This window comes from Anoplopoma fimbria, chromosome 13 (assembly GCF_027596085.1).
Source record: "Anoplopoma fimbria isolate UVic2021 breed Golden Eagle Sablefish chromosome 13, Afim_UVic_2022, whole genome shotgun sequence".
In the NCBI taxonomy this organism is placed as follows: Eukaryota; Metazoa; Chordata; class Actinopteri; order Perciformes; family Anoplopomatidae; genus Anoplopoma; species Anoplopoma fimbria.
This window is the reverse complement of record NC_072461.1, coordinates 18,318,623-18,329,550: the sequence shown is the minus strand read 5'-3', so window position 1 is coordinate 18,329,550 and position 10,928 is coordinate 18,318,623. Positions and strand designations below refer to the sequence as shown.

Here is a 10,928-nt window from a genome sequence, read left to right as displayed (position 1 = left end):
AATACCAACCTGTGCATTACGCAGCTTGTGGTGACCAATATAATTATCATGCAATGGAGGACTGACCAGAGACTGAACACCTTTAGAAAAAATGCAGTTATAGATATCCCTAAAGACATATGTCACACTGATTTAACGTTTGATAGAAAGACAAATGGTTGTTATATGAATCATTCCATGAATGTCTGAGTACGTCATGCCTAGGTTCTTTACACTCTGCATGAATTATCCGAGCGACTTCCGGTTATTCCTTTCACTGAAGCAGTGAGTAGGCAGCATGCTACAGGTGTCCTCCTTCTTCTTGTAGCTGTTTAGGAATATAAAAATGATGTGGGAACACAATCTGTCACAACTGAAATGTAGTGTCTATGAGTCAGCGTTAAGGCCCCTGGTAAAGAATATATTTAGGAGAAATCCTTGAAGCAAGCCGACCCAATTGTCATCTAAAATGCAGCTGAATGTGCATCTTCATTAAATACATGGGATGGGGCTTGATGAAGAATTGTCACATTATACAGCAAACACTGCAAATATAAATATAAAAATAATCCTGAAGTGAGCATGTGTCTGGTAAAGTGAGTGGCGTTCAGCTTTTAATAGAAACCGCGCAACACAATACCAGCTTAACTACAGCTCTATTTATCATAATTGATTTGTATTTTCAACACTGACTGTGGCATTGAGGGAGATGGATTCTGAAACTATTCAAATAGCAGCAATTGACTATAAATTATCCTGGCTTTCAGGTCCCAGCTACGAGAGCAGAGTGGCTGAAACAGCTTCCCTACATTTTTGGAGACTGTGCACCACAGCTAGTACCAGATGTGCTTTCACTCAAGCATCATCCTGCATTAACCCTGTTTTTAGTACGTCAACATGTCTTTTCCCAATTGTGTTTTGTTGAAGCTCCATTGTGTACAGGAAATCAGTGGAATCAAGGAAAAGCCTCTGTTGCTTATTGGATTTAGATATTAAACCTTCATCCAATAATGCTGACATCCTCATGTGAACTGCTTATTATTATTATTATTATTTCAAGTGATGAAGATGTATTTTTTATTAGGATTTTTTTTTTGCATATCCGGACGACAATGGGTGAGGGACTGAACAACACAGGCAGAGGAGGTTAGAAAGGGGGGAGGGTGGTCTAATTTTTATTTTACTTGGAGGTAGGGCAGTTGGGAGAGCAGGGGGAATCTAAAATTCTATTCATCCAAAAGTCATACTTTATTTCAACCTTCCTCTAATAGTTACATCAATTATTCAATCAAAAAGACAGCTTTCACGTGTTTACCACAAAGGACGGCAATTCTGTCTCTGTATGAAGGTCTTATTAATGTCTACATTGTTATTTACAAAGAGAAACTAAGATTCAGCCCACCTCCCCACCTCAATCATGTTTGTCCCTTTAATGACATTGCTGAGTAGATTACTGGTTAAACAGAAAAAGGCATCTTTTCCCATCCCATTGCAGAATGATGGCCTATACTCAAAGATAGTTTTAATATATTAACTAAAAGATTCTATAAATGAATATGAATGTGGGAGAACTTTTCAATTTCCTGATTTAAAACGACACAAAGAGAGTTATGAGTCACCGGAAGTGTTAAGAAGCGGCCACACCTTTGACTCTGTTAGTCGATTGCCTTGTGATTCAAGAGACAGTTTTAAAAATAAAACTAGCAGCACCAGTGTCACGGTGAGCTTGTGAGATGGTAAAGGTAATCTCAAAGTGTGGGCATAGCAGCAGCATAACTCTCTGGGGAAATCAAGTGCTTTCGCAGCTGCCCTGCCCGCCAGCAGTTGCAACACAACTCTGAAATGACACGGACGAAGACAGACAGAAACTTAAGCTTGACCTTAAAATCGAAATACTTCAAATACACCATAAACTGGTGGGGGAGACAAAGCCGCATTTTTCCAGATAAATACACTGCTGCCTGAAGTGCAGCCGAACATGAAAGCGTCTATAACTTTCACCCTACAAGTTTGATGTGAACCGTACATCTGTTAGGAGTTTTATTAAGTAAACATTGCAACTTGTTTTGTGTTATGCCAACTGCTTTGCAGTCATGAGAGGAATATAGGTTAGACTGTGCCAAGAGCAAAAACATCTGGTGCGGTTTTATTGGATTTTATCATCATTTAAGTAAACAGTTCAGAGTTACTGTATATGATTCACACAGTTGTTTGGAGAGAAGAGAAAGTACATAAAATGAAGGAGCTATCCTGACTTTTTAAACTTCTTCTACCCTTTAGTTTATTGTGCTTTTTTTTTTTTTTACGAGTGTAAATGTAGAGGGCTCTCTTGATGACGTCCTGAATCCCACAGAAATAAGATCACTGGAGGAAATCAATGAAACAGAATGAGGGATGAGAGGATTTTAAGCCCACATAATATAAAGTGTTACATTGTCTGGCTTACTTTGACAGCCTCGAAGAGGGAGAGAAGAGCTTGTGTCTGCTTTCCAGAAAAGTGCCAACAGATTGTCAGGAAGACCAATATGTTGTCCAAATAGATAAAATGTCAAGTAAATAACAATCAAAACCATAAAACATCTCTTGGCATTACCTTGACACTTTTCATTTCCGTAAATTAAGCCTGTGATAGAATCGGATATGAATAACAGTCAGTCAGCCACCATGAGGTGCACTGAGCTTGTTGTTCCTTCACTGTACAGGCTTGGACATGGTCTTTAAAAAAATATTTCAGTGACCCTCTGACTTGAGTATTCATGAACAAACCTGTGAACTGTTATGTATTTTTTTCTAGGCTATTTCAGTCTATTTTTGATTGCAGGTTGAATCGTTTCAAGCCTTCAGATGACAGCATTTATCTCTCTACTAGAACGTTTTCTTTCCACATACCAAAGCCATGTTGCGACCTGCAAAATCATCGAGTAACCCTCCAGGTTTAGGAAAACTCCAGGACAAAAGTATCTTGTACTTCTATTGTGTTTCTATGAGTCACACAGCTGATTTAATACGTGATGTGGGTGATCATGAGCCATCAGCCTGTAAATGCATGTGAACACATGTCTGAGCACTATTCTGTTGCATCTGTCCCTCCTCCATGTCCCGATTCTCTCTGCCAATGCTCCTCTGAACACTTGAAGTGAGTGCAGTGTATACGGTCTATCAGCGTCGTTAAACTGTTCCGCGTGTGCGGCTACAGAGCAGTAAATCCTCCAGCAGCGTGAATCTGTCATGTGTCAGAACGTGTTGTCATAAGTAGATATATCTTCTGAACTGACGATTTTTTTTTTCCTTTTACAGAGGACCACCAGGCGGAGCATTTACAAAATGTCTGTTATTGAGGAATCATTGACAATCTGACATACAAGTGTGCAGTTTTACACAATCAATGCGTCATTCATTTGTGATAATGATGTTGGATGACTTGTGAAGGATTTTATACACTCAGCATTGAAGTATTCCGAATACAGCTTATGCATGACTGGAGATTGACAGAGATTGGATAATGATCTTGAAATATGACAGAATATTGTACATCTCTGGACAAAAGAAATAGAATAAATCAAATATGTAATAAATATAGAATTTTCTGAGGACAATTTCATTTATGTCATGTTCAAAAGCATTTAGTTTGATCAATATTGTAAAAAGCCACTCAGCAAAATAGAATTGACCGCTTGCTAAGCCCCTAGTTACTGTTGCTATGCCTGTCAAGCTCTCTCCCTTCTCGCACAGCGTTATGAAACCAAGGTTGATTTACCACTCAAAATGAATAGTCATTTTTTAATCAATGGGTCCTAGATTTCAGACAGTGGCAGGTTAAAAAAAATAAATCTTCTCATTACTGTGATTTTCACGGCTGAACTGACAACTGTTGCTGGCAGATTGTATCACCTGTAGCTAGCTAACTAATTATGCTGCAAATAAAAAATGTTTTTCTTTTCTTAACGAGAAATAACTTAAATATAAATTTGATAACTACATGCTAAAAAAGGCAAAAAAAAAATCATCATTCTCACTATAGCTGATAAGAGAACATGTAAATAACAGTATTGTTCTTGTATTGCAGTGTGGAGCAAGTTAGTATCGTCTTCGGTATACTGGTATAGGTAGCTATTAAGTATGATGGCAGTTTGATTACTTTCTGCTAAGCTCACACATGGACAAACTTCTATTTATGCTTTATTGTTTGTATGTTTGAACATTATACAAGAGAAAGGGTTTTTTAAAAGCACAGACAGGTGTGTTTGCTGAAAATAATGATATCTCTGGGTTTTGCTGGATTGTCAACGTCCCAAAATCCAAAAGCAGAACAAGAGCAGGACCAGAACTGCTGACATTGCCCCATACTCTGATATATTAGCCAGGATATGGGGACATGTGAAAGGGGCTTTTGTTTAATGTAACCTGTAACACAACAAAATATAGTCAAACTAATGAATTGCTAACTGTTGCTCTTGTGTTTATGGTTTTGGATAGGCTAGATAAAATAAAAAAAAAAAAAAAAAAAAAATCACTCCATGTACAACATTTCAACATGTGGAGATATCCGAAGCTTGACAGGCCTGCTGCAGCTTTTCATGGTTGCTTAACTATGACTGGACAATTGCTGTTCAGGGACCTTGTTTAACTAACGGTCAATTCCCAGATGACACACATTCCAATTATATTACATTTAGCTTTCCCCAGTTTCATGGCACACTACTTATGTGTGAAGAACACAAAGCTGCTGTCTTTTAATACCCAGGACCTTAATTGGGTATTGTTTTGTACACAAGTTTTCCTTTCCTGGAAGCAACAAAGAAAGTCCATGAGGGACTGAGAGAGAGATAGAGAATGGAGTATATACTTCAGATAACGGTCACACACAGTCACAGGAGGAGAGAAAAGCATGTGAAAGTCACCATCAGGGTCTTAATCACTAAGGCATAAACCAGACACACATGTTTATTAATAAGTCTTGCCTTAAGCGCTGCATGTGCTCTTCAGTCTTAACCACCTACGCAGCTGTTTAAATACAGCAGACAGTTGGTCAGGTTAATACCTCTGATCTTGATGAATGACACTGTTACTGGTCATTTACCACAGTTTATTTACCATATATTATAATGTAACATCTTGTAAAAAGCACACGGATGTAGATATATGAGTGCACAATCAGATAATTGGTTGAGGGACACATTTAAAAAAAAGAATTATAAAAAAAATAACTACAAGAGAGAAAATGGGTGTTGAAAAGTAAATATCCGAACATCCCAGTGTGCCGAGATCTGGTGTTTATTTTTCATCTGTTTATTTCTCAGCTCGATTAAATTAATTAAAACGTGATCAACATCCCAAATCATTACGGAAATCAAAAGTCACCATGTAAATTATGCTCACTGCCGGCAAGATGTGTAGGCTGTACATTTTATATGACAATTACTGTCCGTTATTTTCTGACTTGTTTCTGGGTAATTTGATTTGGGGAGCTCATTTCTTGAGATGAAAAACGCCACAGGGACGTGAGTGGGGGAGAGACCTCTGATTGACAGTGTGATCAGAAGAAACTGCAGAAAACCTGTAAGCTTGGCTGATCTTTCATTTGTTCTGCTACTCAATTGCTTGTCATGCTGTTTCCCTGCTCTGTTAGTAGCACTTTGCATTTGATTACTTTACCTGACGCAGCAGAGAGGTGCCCAGATGAGGAGCAGTGGAGGAAATATGTTTAATAAGATTAACAAATCATTTAATTATTAGCCTTAATACTCCTCAAGAGGCAGAGCAGAACGTGGAAAGTCATGCTGCTGCTCAGCCTCCTTTGCTAATTGAGGGTCAGGTAGGTCAGAAGCTCACTAATCAATACTGCTGCACCCCTCTATTTCCAGAGAAATATTTCCATTTTCATTACTCTGGGTCTAGGATGCTCAGCAATAGATTAATTGTCTCCTATGCTTCTTTACCGGTCCCAGTTCCTTCCCACACAGCTTAATGTTTCATCTGAGTGGTCCACTAAATCTGTGCAGCAGACATACAGTAGTTTGGACACGGAGCCTCACAGTGTGCACAGCTCAGTGGTGTTGGGAGTGGGTCTAGGAGCAAGGCAGCACAGGCTCGGAGGGGAGGTGAGCCATTATGCCCGGGCGGTTCTTGGCTGGCCGCGGACCTCCCAGCGCCTGAGTTGGGGGCTCCATGCCCACGTTGAGGTGCAGCGACAGGTGGGCATGGCAGTAATCCAGAACCGACTGCTCATACCTGTACAATGTCAGAGCACTCAGCTGCCTCGGTATCTAGACGGAAACAGAAAGCAGAAAAAGGGAAAGGAGAGAAAAAGAGAGTGATGCGCACGCTTTCTAAATCAGCCACAAAAAGAGCCTTCGTTTCAACATTTTGTTCTGCTCTCAGAATATTTGGAATTGGCTTAATTTACTTCATGCGGTTGTGGCACAGCATCGTCATTAATGCAGCCTTGGCAGCTGATACAGTGTGCGTGCCCCAAGACCTGAAAATCTGTGGTGCTCAAACACCCAGTTTCAGCTAGAGTGATTTATATGCAAGATGAAAGCCTTAAGCAAGAGTGCACACATATTTTTTGCCCTCTTTTAAATGGAGTCAAGGCTCCATTTTGAAGAGAGTGCTTATTACATTACAAGCACTTTGCTGATTCAAATACCCCTCTTAGTTTTATGTGTTACTGTGGTCTGAATTATGTCAATTAAATGGAATAAAGCTGCATCACAGCCTATGCAATATTGATATTAAAACCCTAATGTCTATTAATACTTTCACACAAAATATGAATGCACTCGTTCATTTTTAAAATGCACAAAGCAACACAATACAGTGTATAGAATTATGTCAGGTCATGCAGAACAAATGCAGCACTTGATTGCACTATGGGGACATACAGTTTGGAATCACCTGTTATATTCTTAATATTGTTGCTCCCAAGTACCCTTTGATTTTGAATTTACTGTAGATTATTATTGAATCATAACAGTGCTCGCAATTGTGCTCTGTCATTTCTATGTTTAGTCGATATTAGCTGATCCAAGTCCAATAATGCTAACCCTAGACTAACCTTCTATTTTCATTGTGACGTTTTAAGCATAGCTTTACTGAGCAACACACCTGTTCATTCCAGCTTTCAGCCTTGATGGTAAACTTCCATTTTCTTTTACCAATGACTGGTGATTTCTTCTATTCTTATTCAGCCGTTGCTCAGAGGTATCTTTGTCTCTTTCTGCCCTTTCAGTCTGATCGAACCATGTACAGCGTTGTTGTCCATTTACAAAATATAAAAAATAACCATCCATTTGCAAAGAGGACTTTCTACATTCTAAAAGCATGAAAGACATTTATAAAAATATAGAGTAGTCTCCTCAGCCATCTGACCCAATCAAGCTTTTGCTTGCAGCAGTAAACTCTGCATTTTCTTAAAAGGTGCTAAATTCCAAATTCAGAGCATATCAATGATTGAAGGATTGCCGCCACAAGGCTCTCAATATGGAGATGGCTGAGCCGGTGGCTAGTAGCAAATGGTGCTTGCAGCTAACAGTGCAAACAGAACAAACAATGCAAACAACAGCACCATTGCTGACAGAGATAACAGTGTTAACCTGTGGGGAATTGTCGCGACAATGCCGTAGGGCGCCATGGTGTTATCAGCAGTAAACAGAAAATGCGTGCTGTGCAGAATGGCGTCCATGAGTTGGCCAGTGGGGCATGCTCACGGAGACTCATGCACGCCTGACCGGCCAGTCCATGTAAACAAAGCACAGACGCACTCAGACTTCCACACACACAGAGAGCTAGAGAGAGACTTCATTCTCTGCTCAGGTAGACATTACTCAAATATATCATCGCAAGTAGCTGTTTGCTGATATATTAATGTTTTGAATTTGAAATGATCTTTAACAGTCTTAGTCTAAGCAGCAAAGTATTCCCATTTTCAAACACTGCATATTCAACTTCACTATGTGCAGCTTAATAATCAAACATACTGTTACAACTAATGTTAATTATTGTTTGTTAAACCTTTTGTTCCAAGTTCTACTATGAAACCAACAAGTTGTATTAGCCAAAGTGCCTGCCTGAAAAACCTATTGTAAAATATGTTGGATTGAATTATTTTATTGAATCATGAAGCTGATTTGATGCAGAAATGGTTTTTAGATTTAAGTTTACTCTGTATCTGGTTAGGTCAAGTTTCACAGCGCTGTGACGATTCAGACGCTTGAATTTAAGATCATAGCTTTCCAAAGGTTATGTTTTCCTTTCCTGAAATAATCTGGCTCTGTTTGCTCTCTGCTTTAATAAGAAGATTAACTGAAAACACCATTTTGTCTAATTCAACAGCGGAACTTTGCACACTACTTCAGAGGCCTTAATAAAAAATGCATGAACAACAATACTCGGAATACAAAATGAGCTAAGTAGGTATGGTCTGAATCTGTGAGTTCTCCGTACAAATTGTCAAGGGGAAATAATTGTTTTCTCCAATTATTGAAATAGAGTCAAACATGTTAGTGCCGACAATATAAATTTGGTCGGTTGGCAGGTTGAACCAATAGCCCTCTCTCTGTGTGTACAGCAGGAGTTGGCAGAGCACTTACAACCTTTGTCTCTTCAACATCTCTTGCCTCCTCCGTTTAACTTTTACATTATAAGTCAGTTTATCTCGGCTGAAAACAAACGGTGCCATAAAATAAACTGAGCTGCAGTTACTGAGACAGTGAAATACTTTATTGGCTTCCATCCACAGATCTCAATACATAACTTCAATACATAAATAAATACATATTTTAAAATAGGTGCTATTATTATATAGGTCTTCTCACTATAAACGGTACGGACTGGCCAAAATAGAAAGCTTACGACCTCTTAAACAGTTTCAAAAAATCACATAGCCTTTTTTTTTTTGACCAAAATAGAATACTGGGGTTTTTGAAGGTTTTGTGTTGTTCATAATAGTCAAATGAGAACAGCTAAAAACTGCAATGCAAAGGTTTAAGTGTGACTGCCTTTGTTGTGTCAGGTTATTTCTGCTGCTCAAACATATATCCTACTTAGCATCACTGTGCAGATTGATTTAAACCTTCTCACAGAAGCTGGCACAAGTAGCTCCTTATTTTTTAAAAACATTACCTTCAGTCCACGGCAGATGCATCAATGTCAGTGTCTTTGTCTCTGTATGCAATTCGCCGTTTAGAATTGGACCTTTTAAAAGTCAAACAAGTGAAAAATACTTTACAATCTACCATAACATTGACAAATGACAAGGCAGACGGTTCAAAATTTCAAACTAATTTCTCCTTTCGCCCAGGAGGTATAGTGTGATGCAGCACGTGTGGTAATATCTCGGCCTGGACTTTCTGCTGTCAAAGTTGTGACATCTCTTAGGAAGAAGTGGAGTCAGTGAAAAGCCATTTCCAAAATAACATGCATGCAAATTTTTTGGTTTGTCGAACCAATCAAAACTTCACATTCAGAGATACACACATACACAAAAATAAACCATACTATCCCCCCGGCAAGTTTGTTAAAATACCACACTGTTTCCTGACCCTGTTCTGTTTTTTTTTTCCTCCTCCTCAAACGCTTTAGTCAGTTGCTGCCTTTTTCCAGCACTTTGCTTGAACTGTCACCTACTGTAGCTTACATAAAGTGCACTCTTATTCTGAAGTTCACTAAGTTGCAGTCAGGTTTTTTATTAACATGGAGACTCCTAACATAAAATAAAAATAAAATGTTATTTCATGGGGTCTTTAAGTTTCAATAAGGCCAACTTCAGTATTTTTGCATTGATAGCCGAGGGTGGTATATCTGCAACTTTTCTCTCTTAAATGTTGTAGTAGAACTGTGACAGAAACATTTGAGCCCATATGACTTGCTCCAGATCAGCCCTCTAAAGCCAAACTTCACAAAAACGTTACAATTCATTGTATGAATTCATTACACTGGCTGTGCTCCTGACACTAAAGAGAGACAGAAACATCACTGAATTTGTAACTCTTCAACGCTTGTCATTGCAAATGGGTTTCAATAGAAAAGTGACTGAAGCAGTGGGATGTGAAATAGCAAGAAGTGGAAACTGGGATTTCACACTTACAGTAGGAGTCGTTCAAATGACAGGATCACTAAAGTGATAATAATTCATCTGGAGGGGAACGCTGAATATGTGGTCCAAATCTCATGGCAGTGTTAGTAAAGAGATTTCATTCAAAATCACAAATTCGAACCTCATGTGGAGCTTGAGAAAAAGTCAGGGGATCACCAAAGTAAGTAGACTTCACCCATGAATGTCTGTACCTAATTTCCTTGCAATCCATAGATTGACCAACAAACATTGCCACCAACAGAGCCAGGCTACGTGGCTACAACACCGAAAAAAGTATCTAAAATTATGAGTGCTGAAGCAGCACAGATACGGCTGACTAATGTCCCTGTTTGTATATTTGGGGTACATCAATTTGATCTACTTATTACAACAAATAGTCTGGTAACCAAAAGGTCATATATTAGATTTCAACAACATCATTGTTGTCTTTCAATTAGCCAACCAATTATTAGGACCTCACCACAAGCAGCTTATCTATCTCAGTGTCATTCTCTCTGGATAAGAGCATCCACCAGTTACTCAAATACAAAATATAAAATGTCAAAACAAAGTCAATTAACTTAATGCCAGCTCTCTTCATTAGTATGATCAAGTCTCGATGCAGTTGAGAGTCATTAAATTGGAATTAATGTTGTTTAAAATGTTGGCTCACGGTTGAACAAAACATCGCATTTTATACATTGTACAATTCCCACTGGGCAGATGAAGCCTTTTGCCATCTCTCCATCAGTGAGATAACGTTTAAATATATGCATTTCTGAGGCAGTAAAAACAGGCTCAGTTTCATGTCTTAGCACAGAAGAAAGAATAAAAGCCTTTTTGGCTAACTGAGCTGAGCGAGCATTCAGGTTTA

General features: G+C 38.7%; 1 protein-coding gene across 1 annotated transcript in view; it reads right to left on the bottom strand.

Annotated features, from left to right (window-relative positions):
• Positions 1–6,101: 6,101 nt before the first annotated feature.
• The window catches only part of LOC129100678 (leucine-rich repeat transmembrane neuronal protein 4), a 38,321-nt gene continuing 33,494 nt past the window's right edge, over positions 6,102–10,928 (bottom strand). The window contains exon 3 of the mRNA XM_054610117.1: positions 6,102–6,245. The gene's annotated coding sequence lies outside the window, so the exon portion shown is untranslated. The remainder of the gene's footprint in view (positions 6,246–10,928) is intronic.